This window comes from Neoarius graeffei, chromosome 20 (assembly GCF_027579695.1).
Source record: "Neoarius graeffei isolate fNeoGra1 chromosome 20, fNeoGra1.pri, whole genome shotgun sequence".
Taxonomy (NCBI): Eukaryota; Metazoa; Chordata; class Actinopteri; order Siluriformes; family Ariidae; genus Neoarius; species Neoarius graeffei.
In genome coordinates, this window is record NC_083588.1 from 36,288,056 (window position 1) to 36,300,325 (window position 12,270).

General features: G+C 41.2%; 1 long non-coding RNA gene across 1 annotated transcript; it reads right to left on the reverse strand.

Moving 5' to 3' along the window:
* Positions 1 to 4,899: 4,899 nt before the first annotated feature.
* LOC132869257 (uncharacterized) lies at positions 4,900 to 10,456 on the reverse strand. Its single transcript, XR_009650928.1, has 3 exons — positions 10,393 to 10,456; positions 5,850 to 5,909; positions 4,900 to 4,999 (listed from the first exon to the last, which is right to left on the reverse strand). It is a non-coding gene; the product is annotated as an uncharacterized LOC132869257 (long non-coding RNA).
* Positions 10,457 to 12,270: the final 1,814 nt, after the last annotated feature.

Genomic DNA, 12,270 nt, shown 5'->3' on the forward strand with positions numbered 1-12,270 from the left:
TATTTATAGTTTTCCTCCGCCATCGACACGAGGTGGGCTGTGATGCGGTTTCAAAGGTCAAAACAATACGAAGGCTACATTCGAGGCTGTGATTGGCCCGACTCATGAGATAAATCCGCCTCAGGTATGATGATCCTTCTTCTTATTGGTGGATTTCGCTGTCAAACAAAATGTGCCCGTTTCATTACACAGGCCGTTAAAGGGACTTGACGTCACACGTTACCTAGTTCCAGTCAGCAGGTCTGAGCAGAAAGTTAGACCAGTTTGGCAAACAAGACTGTTAAATAAATTAAAGAATTAAGAAGTGTTCCAACTCGTATGTGAGATTATTTTACGTTAAGCATACCTCATACATAATCAAGAGTTTTAATTAGTCATTCGCCAAGTCATTGGCTGTTAATAACCACTGAAGGATTAAAAGCTCGATCGGTAATGGCGCTCCTTTAACCAGTAGTTTCATATGGATTGCTTATTTATCATGATGATGATGTTTGTATTTTGTTTTACACGCACTTGCAAACGTTAAATCGTAAGCAGTTTATATCAGTTTTCCTTTCAACACACGAGCTCAGGGAGAGCCTCAGCGGAGAGATACAGTGACAGTGGGCGGAGCTTTGTGTCGTCAGCAGGAAGAAAAAAATAGAAACGCTGATTGGCTTAAAACTGACCGGAGCTTCCAGTGAATGGTACGGAGCCCCTGAAGTCCCATAAGGTGATGTGGTTTTAATCTGGTGAGAACAAATTAGTATCTTGTGGGAACAAGATATTATCTTGTGCGCATAAGATAGTTATCTCGTGAGAAGTTAATTATCTTGTGAGAACAAATTTTTATCTTATGTTATAATATAATTATCAACATAGTTAAATTATGTGCACAAGAAAAAAAAAAAACTTTCAGGACAATTATGTTGTTCCCACAAGAGTTTTAAAAAACAACAACAAAAAACCTTTGGAGGCTCTGTAAAATGGTGTATACCTAGAAATTGGGGGGGGAGGAACAGCCTGAAACTATATATTATAACTTTGCTTCTTCTTCATAGTAAATACTTTATCACATAAAGTACAACCCCGATTCCAAAAAAGTTGGGACAAAGTACAAATTGTAAATAAAAATGAAATGCAGTGATGCGGAAGTTTCAAAATTCCATATTTTATTCAGAATAGAACATAGATGACATATCAAATGTTTAAACTGAGAAAATGTATCATTTAAAGAGAAAAATTAGGTGATTTTAAATTTCATGACAACAACACATCTCAAAAAAAGTTGGGACAAGGCCATGTTTACCACTGTGAGACATCCCCTTTTCTCTTTACAACAGTCTGTAAACGTCTGGGGACTGAGGAGACAAGTTGCTCAAGTTTAAGGATAGGAATGTTAACCCATTCTTGTCTAATGTAGGATTCTAGTTGCTCAACTGTCTTAGGTCTTTTTTGTCATATCTTCCGTTTTATGATGCGCCAAATGTTTTCTATGGGTGAAAGATCTGGACTGCAGGCTGGCCAGTTCAGTACCCGGACCCTTCTTCTACACAGCCATGATGCAGTATGTGGTTTGGCATTGTCATGTTGGAAAATGCAAGGTCTTCCCTGAAAGAGACGTCGTCTGGATGGGAGCATATGTTGCTCTAGAACCTGGATATAGCTTTCAGCATTGATGGTGTCTTTCTAGATGTGTAAGCTGCCCATGCCACACGCACTAATGCAACCCCATACGGTACCATCAGAGATGCAGGCTTCTGAACTGAGCGCTGATAACAACTTGGGTCGTCCTTCTCCTCTTTAGTCCGAATGACACGGCATCCCTGATTTCCATAAAGAACTTCAAATTTTGATTCATCTGACCACAGAACAGTTTTCCACTTTGCCACAGTCCATTTTAAATGAGCCTTGGCCCAGAGAAGACGTCTGCGCTTCTGGATCATGTTTAGATACGGCTTCTTCTTTGAACTATAGAGTTTTAGCTGGCAACAGCGGATGGCACGGTGAATTGTGTTCACAGACAATGTTCTCTGGAAATATTCCTGAGCCCATTTTGTGATTTCTAATACAGAAGCATGCCTGTATGTGATGCAGTGCCGTCTAAGGGCCCGAAGATCACGGGCACCCAGTATGGTTTTCCGGCCTTGACCCTTACGCACAGAGATTCTTCCAGATTCTCTGAATCTTTTGATGATCTTATGCACTGTAGATGATGATGTGTTCAAATTCTTTGCAATTTTACATGGTCGAACTCCTTTCTGATATTGCTCCACTATTTGTCAGCGCAGAATTAGGGGGATTGGTGATCCTCTTCCCATTTTTACTTCTGAGAGCCGCTGCCACTCCAAGATGCTCTTTTTATACCCAGTCATGTTAATGACCTATTGCCAACTGACCTAATGAGTTGCAATTTGGTCCTCCAGCTGTTTCTTTTTTGTACCTTTAACTTTTCCAGCCTCTTATTGCCCCTGTCCCAACTTTTTTGAGATGTCATGAAATTTCAAATGAGCCAATATTTGGCATGAAATTTCAAAATGTCTCACTTTCGACATTTGATATGTTGTCTATGTTCTATTGTGAATACAATATCAGTTTTTGAGATTTGTAAATTATTGCATTCCGTTTTTATTTACAATTTGTACTTTGTCCCAACTTTTTTGGAATCGGGGTTGTATTTATTATGCACTAATATAGAAGTTAGAGAATACACCTTTGAGTGAGCTCCTATTTGAGAGCTTCATTAAATTTAAATGTTTTGTATTTAAGATAATCCATCCATCTGTTATCTGTAACTGCTTATCCTGTGACATTCCATGTCCCAACAGCTAGCCGCTGTGTCCGAGGATCAGGTTGTTGAGGCCCCTGCCTTCGACTGCTGCCCAATCCACACTGCACCGGCCCAGCCGGGCCCTGTGGGCAAAGGCCCGGCCACCAGGCGCTCGCATACGAGCCCCAACCCCGGGCCTGGCTCCAGGGTGGGGCCCCGGCTGCACCATACCGGGCGACGTCACGGTCCTTGTTTTGTTAATTTCCATAAGGGGTTTGGTGAATCTACGTTCCGACTCTCACCTATGGTCATGAGCTTTGGATAATGACCGAAAGAACAAGATCGTGGATACAAGCAGCTGAAATGAGTTTCCTTCGCAGGGTGGCTGGGCGCTCCCTTAGAGATAGGGTGAGAAGCACAATCACTCGGGAGGAGCTCGGAGTAGAGCCGCTGCTCCTCCACATCAAGAGGAATCAGCTGAGGTGGCTCGGGCATCTCTGTCAGATGCCTCCTGGACGCCTCCCTGGGGAGGTGTTCCAGGCATGTCCCCCCGGGAGGAGGCCCCGGGGAAGACCCAGGACATGCTGGAGGGACTATGTCTCTTGGCTGGCCTGGGAATGCCTCGGTGTTCTTCCCGAGAAGCTGGCCAAGGTGTCTAGGGAGAGGGAAGTTTGTACTTCCATGCTCAGACTGCTGCCTCTGCGACCCGGCTCCGGATAAGCGGATGAAGATGAGATGAGATGCTTATCCTGTGCAGGGTCATGGGCAAGCTGGAGCCTATCCCAGCTGACTGTGGGCAAGAGGCAGGGTACACCCTGGACAAGTCGCCAGGTCATCACAGGACTGTATTTAAGATAAATTACCTTAAAATGCATGTGTTGTGAAGAGTAGAGGTGGATCCATTCACTGCTATTTGACATAACAGCTATATCCTGTACTATATAATGTTTTAGTGTATTTTTAATGTTATTATGCACTTCCATTAAAAGTAGTCATGAACCAGGGAGAGCAGAGTAACTGTAGGTGTGTTGGTTCTGTCTGTTATGTGCTACAAGCCCTCTCCCCTGTGCCCCATGGTGCATTATGGGACTATTATGGGGGAAGCCATGGCCTAATGGTTACAGAAACAGCTTTGGGACTAAAAGGTCACTAGTTTGATTCCTTGGACCAGTAGGAATGACTGAAATGCCCTTGAGCAAAGCACCTTCACCCCCAACTGCTCCACAGGCTGCTCTGGGTATGCTGTATGTCACTCTAGATAAGAGCATCTGCTAAATGCCATCAATGTAATGTAATTAAGTTCAGAAAGTGCCCCTTTGCTCCAGACTTCATGTATTTGGCAAATACAGTATATAGTCCATCAAACTAATCTTTTTTACAACACATACCATATTATACTACTTCTGCTCATATTTCTCAGCGTGAACACTAATTTAGATTAGTTCATAACGATGAACTACTGTTTATTTATTTATTTGATCATCACATGACTAGATTTTTTTTCAGTCTCATGGCCATGGATGTTGTCTTGATACCAAATATAGAATCCACACTCCCTTTATCTATAAACGATGAGTCTTGCCGAATGATTGCATTGTTTTTGCAATTTTGTTTGCTGGTATCTGAGTAAACTAACTAATGGACCAATGAAACAAAACCCACACATTTATCTGAAATTTTAAAAATACCATTTTAATTGAATTAACTGATAAGCCTGATGTGATTTAATTTAATTATTCGTTATCCTACTAACAAGATCACTATTTTTGACCATGTGAAGACATTGCAACTCCTTTTCTTTAAAAGCTATGTCAATATAAGACAATTACAAGATATTACAAGACATTACAAATATTACGCCGTAAAGCAAATGATGGAATATCGTTTCTTAATTAACAATTATTCGCTGAAGGCAAAGTGAATCGACTTCGTCTAGGTTATTATTCACCGATATTCACTGAGCCTGAGGCAGATAATTGTTTTCATATAAATACACAGGTGATGATTTTAAAAAAATAATTTATTTCAAACTTCAAAAGCGGCATGCAAATGTAATGCGTGCAGGCTTGTGTCACTTATCTATGCTGACTCACATAAAATATTTTGTCTTGAAACATAAAATAAATCACAATCCCACCTTACCTTTGAATAGTTTTAGACCAAACTTTGTAGCATCTTTAGAGCTTTTAGGAACAGCATTTTCTTTCATCATTTGTAATTCTTCATCACTTACGGTGTTTGCTCATGACCCTGCACAGGATAAGTGGTTATGGATGATGGATGGCTTGACTGCATGGGCTAAATAAATTTTAATATATTAATAATCTTGGTACTCCAACATTTCTTGACAAGTGCTGATATGTTCCTCACCTGGCTAAGCGTTTCAGAGACTAGCAGCACAATAAGATAGACATTTTATACTGTCTTACAGTTAATCCTATGCAGGGGCGCCGCCAGAAATTTTGGGCCCCATGAAAGATTAGAATTTTGGGGCCCCCAACTTTGCCCACCCTCGTCACAATTGCACTATTGTCATTATTTGACTTTTGATAGCCCATGGACCTTGGGTTTGTGACTTTTTTTATTACATTTTATGTATTAACCTACCAGGGACTAGATGAAAACTGGTCAGTGACTAATTCTGGTGCATTTAAACACTTCTGGTGTCCTCCCTGGCTGCTGCATCATGGCCTGATGAGGGGTTAGTTAATGCATGAAAAAATTTGATGCATTCAAGTTTGATGCATTTAAATGAACTCCATACTCAGTAGCCTTACAAATGTTACCCATAAAAGACAGGAAACATCTTATTATGAATTTATTTCAAAGTGACACGGAGTGACATTTCAATTTGATCAATTACGTACGTATTTCTTCATATGTTGTAACCTCTATCCCTCTTTTATGTGTGCTGCGCTTTCTCCAGCTCCTCAATTTGAAACCAATGGTTTAGAACGTGTGAACATTCCACACACGTAACCATGTCAAACACTTGACTGGTGTCCGTTATTAGCAACACTTTAATCTAGCAAACTGTATATGGCGCTTGCTCATTAAAAACTTCAACCCTAAAGCATTTATGGGTTGTATTGCTGCTTACCTCCTTCTCCAAAGGCGGGTTCAGTGGTTTGGTAGGGCGGAGGTCCCCCTGAGGCTGAATCTGTGCATATTTAGGGCACCCCATTAGTTATGAAACTGGTTATTAGCACTAGTTATTAGCACCAGCATAACTTAATATTTCATCTTGTTTATCACACAAGTCAGTTCAGTTATTAAAATGGAAAAAATGTCACTATACAAACTGTAAAAGTGTTCTCTTGATAGGCTAATCCAACCACGTTCATACTGTTCATTTACCATTCGCTAATATTTTCAACACACATGTGAGCGATAGCTACCTTTCTTTGGGAAAAACTGAGTGACCAGTTGCCTGCCTCTCCGGTCCCTCTCAGCTTTCAGCTGCCTTTCTTTACGTTTTTGACAGCCACTCTTCATATTTAGCGATCATAGACTGTACGCACTCCACTGCTGGCTGGCTGGCTGCTGCACCGCGACACAGCAGCAAGTAGCGTTGCACTGATCAGCACACAGATTTAACGCATCGCGCTTCTACCAGAACTGGACCGTACCATTTCGCAAAAGGGGGAGGGTTAAATGACAATATGTTGAAGAACTCAAGAAATAGACAACCTTGTTCAATTAGCTCATTTTACCAGATGGAATATTGCATTGTTGTTATTTCAAAAGTCTTATTAAAATAATTAAAAGCATATTATCAGCCCCTTAAAGGGCCCCATGGCAGTGCTGGGCCCCTAGAATTGTTCTAACCTTTCCCCCCCTGGCGGCGCCCATGATCCTATGACACACATTCCAGTTGTGGCTATAATTTGTTTCTGTTCAGGGATATACAGTACCAGCCAAAAGTTTGGACACACCTAGTAATTCATAGGATTTTCTGTATTTTGACTATTTTCTACATTGTAGAACAATACTGAAGACATCAAAACGATGAAATAACATCTGGAACATGTATGGACTTATGTGGCAAACAAAAAAGTGTGAAAAAACAAAATATGTTTCATATTTTAGATTCTTCAAAGTAGCCAGTGTTTACCTTGATGACACTTTGCACACTATTTTAACCAGCTTCATGCGGTAGTCACCTGGAATGCTTTTCAATTAACAGGGGTGTCTCGTCAAAAGTTAATTAGTGCAATTTCTTGCCTTCTTAATGTGTTTGAGATCAAACAGTAAATAGTAAATAATAAAAATACAGTAAATAGCCCTATTCCACAACTGTAGTAATCCATGTTATGTCAAGAACCGCTCAACTAAGTAAAGAGATACGACATCCATCATTACTGTAAGGCAGGAAGTGTCTTTTAATTAATAAAAATAAAGAAAAAAATGTTGAATTAGAACATGTGTCAAAATTTCTGACTGGTACTGTATATTATCCACACCCTGCTGTTTTATTGACCTATTAATGTAATTTATTCCTTTTAATATGTGGGGCGGCACGGTGGTGTAGTGGTTAGCGCTGTCGCCTCACAGCAAGAAGGTCCGGGTTCAAGCCCCGTGGCCAACGAGGGCCTTTCTGTGCGGAGTTTGCATGTTCTCCCCGTGTCCGCGTGGGTTTCCTCCAGGTGCTCCGGTTTCCCCCACAGTCCAAAGACATGCAGGTTAGGTTAACTGGTGACTCTAAATTGACCGTAGGTGTGAATGTGAGTGTGAATGGTTGTTTGTGTCTATGTGTCAGCCCTGTGATGACCTGGCGACTTGTCCAGGGTGTACCCCGCCTTTCGCTCGTAGTCAGCTGGGATAGGCTCCAGCTTGCCTGCGACCCTGTAGAACAGGATAAAGCGGCTAGAAATAATGAGATGAGCTATATAATGAGGCATATTCTAATGGTCTATCCATATTACATCACATAATGTGTTGCCTGGGGAACAGTGCTGATGCATATTCATGTTTAATGGCTATGTTATTTCTGCCTTGCTGCAGTCAACAGAAGGCAAGCTCATTTCCAGGAAAAAGCCAGGACAGAGAACTTTCCCTGATTGGACTGGTTACTGACAGTGTTTAATATGAGAGTCACACACACAAATGCAGCCTCAGCTACTCTCAACCCCTCCTTCCCCCTTTCCTCCCAGACTCTCATTCTCTAGATTCAGGCACAGAGGTTTTTTTTTTTGTTTGACGTCAGTGATTGTTTTTATTCAACATGAACCTCTGAAGTAGGCTCACACAATGGACAAATGCTTGTCCCCTCTTTTGATGTAGGATCTACAGTAGAAGGGGGTGTGTGAGAATAGAAGAAGCGAGGAAGATAAAAGGAAGGGCAAAAGAAATGGGTGTAAAGTCACAGTCAATACTTTCAAAGAAAATGTAAGAATTTCAATGATTTTTAGTTCCACTTTGATATTTAGCATAGTCTTCTGTAATATCATGTCTTCTTAGGCCTGCATGACATTCATGTGACTGGTGTTAAATGAATAAGGTTTAAAAAATATATATATTTTTCCAAGCCTGGCCTCTGACCATTTTTTGTAACCTTACACTGCTAGTACACTGACCCAACATTGTGACCCTTTAAGAACTGGCTCAGTGAGCCATAGAATCCAAAGTAAACCAGTTGTAATATGAAGCTGCAATATATCAAACCAAACCTAGCCATTATGATAAATATTTTTCCAGTAGGAAAATATACAACTCTGTTAGTTGTTTTCTTAGTTGAGTCTTACCTTCAAGTTATACATATACAGAGAGCTACAGTGGTGCTTAAAAGTTTGTGAACCCTTTAGAATTTTCTATATTTCTGCATAAATAGGACCTAAAACATCATCAGATTTTCACACAAGTCCTAAAAGTAGATAAAGAGAACCCAGTTAAACAAATGAGACAAAAATATTATACTTGGTCATTTACTTATTGAGGAAAATGATCCAATATTACATATCTGTGAGTGGCAAAAGTATGTGAACTTCTAGGATTAGCAGTTAATTTGAAGGTGAAATTAGAGTCAGGTGTTTTCAATCAATGGGATGACAATCAGGTGTGAGTGGGCACCCTGTTTTATTTAAAGAACAGGGATCTATCAAAGTCTGATCTGCACAACACATGTTTGTGGAAGTGTATCATGGCACGAACAAAGGAGATTTCTGAGGACCTCAGAAAAAGCGTTGTTGATGCTCATCAGGCTGGAAAAGGTTACAAAACCATCTCTAAAGAGTTTGGACTCCACCAATCCACAGTCAGACAGATTGTGTACAAATGGAGGAAATTCAAGACCATTGTTACCCTCCCCAGGAGTGGTCGACCAACAAAGATCACTCCAAGAGCAAGGCATGTAATAGTCGGCGAGGTCACAAAGGACCCCAGGGTAACTTCTAAGCAACTGAAGGCCTCTCTCACATTGGCTAATGTTAATGTTCATGAGTCCACCATCAGGAGAACACTGAACAACAATGGTGTGCATGGCAGGGTTGCAAGGAGAAAGCCACTGCTCTCCAAAAAGAACATTGCTGCTCGTCTGCAGTTTGCTAAAGATCATGTGGACAAGCCAGAAGGCTATTGGAAAAATGTTTTGTGGATGGATAAGACCAAAATAGAACTTTATGGTTTAAATGAGAAGCGTTATGTTTGGAGAAAGGAAAACACTGCATTCCAGCAAAAGAACCTTATCCCATCTGTGAAACATGGTGGTGGTAGTATCATGGTTTGGGCCTATTTTGCTGCATCTGGGCCAGGACAGCTTGCCATCATTGATGGAACAATGAATTCTGAATTATACCAGCGAATTCTAAAGGAAAATGTCAGGACATCTGTCCATGAACTGAATCTCAAGAGAAGGTGGGTCATGCAGCAAGACAACGACCCTGAGCACACAAGTCATTCTACCAAAGAATGGTTAAAGAAGAATAAAGTTAATGTTTTAGAATGGCCAAGTCAATGTCCTGACCTTAATCCATTCAAAATGTTGTGGAAGGACCTGAAGCGAGCAGTTCATGTGAGGAAACCCACCAACATCCCAGAGTTGAAGCGGTTCTGTATGGAGGAATGGGCTAAAATTCCTCCAAGCCGGTGTGCAGGACTGATCAACAGTTACCGGAAACATTTAGTTGCAGTTATTGCTGCACAAGGGGGTCACACCAGATACTGAAAGCAATGGTTCACATACTTTTGCCACTCACAGATATGTAATATTGGATCATTTTCCTCAATAAATAAATTACCAAGTATAATATTTTTGTCTCATTTGTTTAACTGGGTTCTCTTTATCTACTTTTAGGACTTGTGTGAAAATCTGATGATGTTTTAGGTCATATTTATGCAGAAATATAGAAAATTATAAAGGGTTCACAAACTTTCAAGCACCACTGTATAAGGAAACATTCAACAGAAATTAAGTCAAAAGGCAAGCTGTCTCAACTCTAAACATCATAGATATATACAGAAAAAGTGTCTTTAGTCTTTTTATAGGATCCACTGGATAAACTAAATCCATCCCTACACATTTCATGAGGTTCAAACATGTTCTACCTCCAAGCTACCCAAGATGAACACCTATGACAGCGCTATCTGTTACACCATTAGCACAAAACAGCATCTTATATAATTCAGCAACAGAGCATTCAACCTACCTAGTCAATAGACTGCTGCAGAAAAGTGCCTGGGCTTGCTGAAAAGCCCTGCATGACCTGTTCTGTGTCAACAACAATGAAAAATACCTTTTTATTGACTCTCACTGAGGAGAGAGAGAGAGAGAGAGAGAGCAGACCATGAAAGTTTCCCTGCCTCCTAATGAGGTTAGAGTGTTTTCTTCCATTTAGAGAAAAGAATTATGTCCTAAACTGAGACATGCTAGGGGAAATAACAGTGTCAGCGAAGTCAGCAACTTTTCACAAGTAATTTCAAATATAATAATAGCTGATGGTGATTTGATAAAATTATGCACTCCTCAAAAGTGAGTAATGTAATTGAGAATTTCATTAAAACTTATAGCGACCTGATATAATTATAGGAATTGCAGGTTTAAAAGTGATAAGAAAAAATGAAGGCACATTGAAGTGTTTCACTCTTCTCTCTAGATTCTGATATTGTATTAGAGTTATGGAACAGCCTTCCAAGTAGTGTTCGGGAATCAGACACAGTCTCAACATTTAAGTCTAGGCTGAAAACATATCTGTTTAGTCAAGCCTTTTGTTAATGGTGTTTAAGAGGTAAAGGAGTAGATCTGGAGGATCCTCAGACATAGAGTGTTTTGGTAAACTGGGATGTATGGATGCTGTCAGTCCCCCACTCGCTTGCTCACTCGAGTTTGTTGACGGTGTAGTGGTTGGCTGCTTTATGTCCCGGGGCTCCCTCATGCCTGTGTTACCGTCTGGCTCTCCCCTTTTAGTTATGCTGTCATAGTTAGTTTTGCCGGAGTCCCTGCTTGCGCTCAGCACAAAATATACTGTTCCTACTCATCAGGTGACATTGGGCATACCTAACAACCTGTGTTTTCTCTCTCTTTCTCTTTTTCTCCCCTCTCCCCCACTCTGTCTGTCCCTCTGAGTTACATGTCAATCCTGAGATCGAGGTTCTGACCTCTTCTGCTCCTCGGACCTACCTGATCCATCCTGGTGCCCTACGTCTGGTTGGAGTCTCATCACATCGCTCCTGTGGAGGATGGCCCCATATGGACAGTTGAAAGTCACATTTGGAAGATGCTCTGGACACTTACAGTAATGCTTTTATGGGTGAGGACTACAGCTGACTTGCTAACTTTAGGACTGCAGTTGTCATGAACAGTTTTGCGCTCAAGTTTCCATCAATGAAGAGTTATAACATCAACAAAACAGACTTCATGTTAAAACTGTTAAAAATGTTATAATCACGTTGTCAGTTATCACCCAAATGAGGACGGGTTCCCTTTTGAGTCTGGTTCCTCTCGAGGTTTCTTCCTCATGTCATCTGAGAGAGGTTTTCCTTGCCACCGTCGCCACAGGCTTGCTCATTGGGGATAGATTAGGGACAAAATTAGCTCATGTTTTAAGTCGTTCAAATTCTGTAAAGCTGCTTTGCAACAATGTCTATTGTTAAAAGCACTATAAAAATAAACTTGACTTGATGATGATGAAGGCACAAGGTCAGTCATATGACTGGAAATGATTCAGTAATATGTCATATATATAAAACGGGGGCGGCACAGTAGTGTAGTGGTTAGCACTGTCGCCTCACAGCAAGAAGGTCCGGGTTCGAGCCCCGTGGCTGGCGAGGGCCTTTCTGTGCGGAGTTTGCATGTTCTCCCCGTGTCCGCGTGGGTTTCCTCCGGGTGCTCCGGTTTCCCCCACAGTCCAAAGACATGCAAGTTAGGTTAACTGGTGACTCTAAATTGACCGTAGGTGTGAATGTGAGTGTGAATGGTTGTCTGTGTCTATGTGTCAACCCTGTGATGACCTGGCGACTTGTCCAGGGTGTACCCCGCCTTTCGCCCATAGTCAGCTGGGATAGGCTCCAGCTTGCCTGTAACCCTG